We start from the raw sequence: 4,498 nt of genomic DNA, 5'->3' as shown, positions 1-4,498 counted from the left end.
GTCCTTGTGATTTTGGTACTGGTTTTCTGTTCAAACCATATAATCGCACATTTTCTAATCTTCCATACGCTACACTAATCCCTTTACAGATTTCATGATACTTACTTTATTCTAATAAATAACTTTATCCCTTATGTGTGGATCCCGATCTTTGCTCTGACCCGAGCCTCGTCTTAATGCAGCCAAGGAGATGGAAGAGCGTTATGAATAATTATTAGATGATTGTGTTGTACAATGAAAGACAGTAAAGATTCAATATGAATGGCAAAATAAGGATGGGATTTTATTTGAACAATAAAATATGTGTTGGGCAAATTATAGAGAGGCTGAGATTATAGATTTCATATTCAAAAGGCGGGGTGAAAAAAATTAAGAAATATATTTGAGAAATATAGGCCTACTCAAAGCCCAAATCATTGATATCATACCCTATCCAATAATAAAGAAATTTGAATTTGAATGGTAACAATTCCGTTAAATCCTCGTCCTCGTTTTGAACGTCTCACTCACGATCAGTGTGTTCTTTCTGATTAGCTCTTAATTGAGATCACCTGTCACGCACCCCTTTATTAAAGGTGAACACTGGGTTTGGTTTACTTTTCGCATCGGCCTGTGTCAATCGAGGTTGAGTTTAGTGAGGGTTGAAAGTTTTCGATCTAGATTGCAGATCACTATTGTCACTTTATACAAACTGAAAGTATGCGTTGTTGCGTGTTTGTTTTTGTGGGCATTTGACTGAACAGCCCAGACAAATATTGCTACCAACATGGCACTTCGAAACAGACCACCGCAGTGAGTAAAAGTTATTTTCCTTTATTAAATGTTGACTTTTGGGCTGTCTTCTCAGACACAAGCCATCAGTATCCCTGCTCTTTGCACCTTGACATGCATGTCGCCGCTGTTTGTTAACCTAGCTTTGCTGATTTGTATCTTGTGATGTGTGTGTGTGTGTTTTTCTTAACAGGTGTTAGATGACTGACAAGATCTATGGGGGGGCCCCCTTTGGGCCCCCCCATACCAACTTAGTCTTCAAAGGAATCTAGTGCCATGGGACTCCAGTGTCTTCAAAACATCCTCGGAATACATGTGTATGAATGGTCCACCGAAGGGTTGATCTGGAAGCCCCCACGGTCCACGCAGTAATCTGCTGCGTGGGCCGTAGTGGCTTCCAGAGCCATCTTTCGGTCTTGGTCAGGATTTGTTACAGTTGCCCTTCAATGTAGCAGGCTACGGGTTTCTGAAGAAGCCTGCTTTACGTAGCATTGGAGTACAAATATTGTGCAAAATGCTCATGTAATTGCACTAGCACTAGTAACCTGTAGATTAGCTTAGTTTACCGTCATTCCGTGCTGTCTCTGTCAAATGTGTGGCTTACTTTAAGTCCACAAGGCCCTCGGGTAAACCACGTTTGAACACCCCTGGACAAGGTGATTAGTCACTGGGTGTGTGCTAAAGTTTTGTTCCATTTTTCACAAGTTGGTTAAGGTTTGGTAGAAGCTCTTCAATTTTTTTTTTTTTTTTTTTTTACCTTTGCTTACAATCCAACGGTTGTGACCACTTATGCAACTGGGCTGTGAACCTTGCAATTCTAGTTGCATATTTGTACACGCAAGCTTGTCCATTTCTATCGCCATCACTAACACTAGCTTCAGCATTTCCTTGTAGGCCATTAGCTGACTTGTGTATTGGAGCGATGATTTGGGTATTTTAAGATGCTTGAAAACCTAAAATAAAGCAAAATGCGTGTCTGGTGTGCAAGAGCCAATTTGTTGGCTTGCAGTAGTCGAGGAGTTGCCGTAGGTCGTAAGCCATCTGGAGGTTGTGGCAATGGAGGCTTGTGGTAGATCTGCCATCCAAGAAAGGTTAATTATTCTGAAGCATGAATAATAGTTTAGTAAATTGAATCTATTCATATAGAACTATAAAATCCAAGACTGCAGCCAGTAACTTGGATCGCAATATGTGGAAAGTATTAGTCTTCATTTGTAACAGAATAATTAACATGACTAACTGGGTTTCTTCCATTTTCTAACGAGGGGGACTTGACTGGTGAGTCTACTGGATTAATCAGTAGCGGTACTTTGCCCAACAGATTTGATGGCATGACTACAGGGTGACAAAGACAATTATTCCCTGCCTATCAAAAGAGACTTCTAAAACATATCTGCTAGAACAGTTCCTATACTTTTTGTATAATTTGGTCATGCTGCAAATTTACTTTTTGTAGTTGCTCCATATTTAGTTATTTGACAGCCTCACCTGCTAGAAAAGTCTATTCAAATCGGCTAAATATAATGAACTAAATTAATAGCCATGAAATGTTGTCACTCATACTAATGGCAAATACCCTCTTTCAGTTGGTGGTTCAACACTGATGTCTATCTAGGCTTGAGGGAGAGCTCACAAGTAAATTACACGAATGTCCTGGAGCAATTGGGAATACACTTTTATTTAGTCTACCTGACCAGGGACATCTTTGAACTATAGGTCACCTAACCCAAACTTTTCACTCTTTTTAGGTTGTCCTTTTCTCTTGTTTTAACCCAAAAGGGCTGAAATATCAACATTTCAGGTATTCTGTTTGGATAATGTGCAAAACTTGTGGCTTCACTAATAAAAAAAATTAACAAATGTATTTTTCTTAATGTGGTTAAACTATTTAAAGATTTGTATGCAAAATATTTCTGCTCAATTTGTGGTCAATGAAACTGAATTTTTTTAATTTGATAAAACACAACTATGGGTTAAAGGTATTTGCTTTGGGCATTTTTTGATATTTTTTAGAATCTAGCTCCATTGCCGTTAGAAATGGTGTCTCCCAGTACTGCAAAGTGCTTCCACAAGTTTAAAAAAGAATGGGCAGAAAAGGTACTGCCAACTAAATCTATTTAACATGGGTAGAAAGTTTCCATGGAAGCTCTTGGCTGCTGGTTCCCAACACAGCTCCACTGTTGGCCTGTGACCTTGCGTTTAACTTTTTCGACTTTTGGTGACTTTCACAAAAGAGAAATGAACTGGTTAATACAATAAACAAGACATTTCATGGTACCATTTTGAACTGTTTGTGGATATTGCATTAAATCCATATGCTTGAAACTTTTCAATAATGCATATCAACGAAACAATGGGATGAAATAAATAGTTCAAGCAATTTGTGGGACTTGGCTGCTTTTACATTATTACTCATTTTGGGGGTTATTTCAGTCTCTCCAACCTGCAGGTCGTGCGAAGAATCATGTGAATGGGAATATTCTATAAATGTCTTGATCATCTTTCGTCTCAACACTTCTGCTGCAGCCGCTGTTGAAGCGTATGAGTCCTTTGAGACCCCCTTTGATAAAAGGGGTTCTCAAATGTTGACCCTCAGTCACCTATTGCATCACTTCCTTTAGGGCTTCGGCCTCCTACTTGATCATTATAGTATAATTGAATGCCCTCTTTCATATATTTGATACCTCCACCACTGGGACGTGGCAACAATTCTCCAAATCCATATGGGGGGATGCTTGTGGACAGTAGGGGTGTATACTCGACATAAATAGGAAGCAAACTCATCTCACAAATGAGTAATGACATCTCACAAATATTTATTTAATAAATTGGGTCTGATTCGCCGATTTCCCATGCTGATATCCCCGAAGATTCTCGGGCATCTTCGACAATTTGGCTATAGATTGTCTCATTACACGCTAAATAATATAATTATAGCCTAATTATATATATAGCCTATACATATATATAGGCAATATATATAATTAGGCAATATATATATATACATACATATAGCATTTGTGGTTTTGGCATAAACATAACTAGGGTGCACTGTACTATCTGCGCACACCCTTTCTGAAGCCTCTCTCGCTCTCTCTCTCTCTCTCTGTCCCTCCCTCTCTCTCTTTCTCTCTCTCTCGTACCGTTTTGTGGAGCACGTTAATTGTCTTAGAACACTCCCATTCAGAATGCATTGGTTTACATTTCGTTCTGTGTAACACGCAAAAAGTCGGACTATCGTGCTCTGGAACACGCTTCAATAGATTAATGTTTGTGCGCAGGAGCACGCAATCGCGTGATACCGGGTTGTTATATTCGGACCAATTCGGTACAGCGGGCGCTCACATGACGTTAAGCATTTCCTGGTGCATAATGTGACGCTTCAGAACCTAAAATCCCGTTTCTCCCCGTTGACACGACAACACATAACCGGCGTTTTCAGAAATCTCCACTTTGGCCGGAGTTTTTAGAAATGATCGTTTTCTGTGATAAGACAGGCCCTCAGACAGGGGTGCTGCAGCACCCCCAGCACCCCTACTTCCCGCGGTACTGGGTATAGCTCAAAGGCTGAAACACCATCAGGGAGTTGTTCTCAAGCGATTTAAGAACAATGGGAGCAGTTTTACCCGAGGCTAATATGAGTAGGCGGAAGAATCCCATCATTTAGGTAGGTGTGGACACTACTAAGAACTGGGTACATGCCATGCGAACAGGTGTGGGACTATTA

At 40.0% G+C, this 4,498-nt stretch overlaps 1 long non-coding RNA gene across 1 annotated transcript; it reads left to right on the top strand.

The window, feature by feature from the left end:
• The first annotated feature begins 582 nt into the window (after positions 1 to 582).
• On the top strand, positions 583 to 2,132 carry LOC132463301 (uncharacterized). The gene is made up of 2 exons (XR_009527002.1): positions 583 to 792; positions 2,037 to 2,132. It is a non-coding gene; the product is annotated as an uncharacterized LOC132463301 (long non-coding RNA).
• Positions 2,133 to 4,498: the final 2,366 nt, after the last annotated feature.

This window comes from Gadus macrocephalus, chromosome 8 (genome assembly GCF_031168955.1).
Source record: "Gadus macrocephalus chromosome 8, ASM3116895v1".
NCBI classification, from domain to species: Eukaryota; Metazoa; Chordata; class Actinopteri; order Gadiformes; family Gadidae; genus Gadus; species Gadus macrocephalus.
The sequence above is the reverse complement of the archived record's forward strand: the minus strand, read 5'-3'. Positions and strand labels throughout refer to the sequence as shown.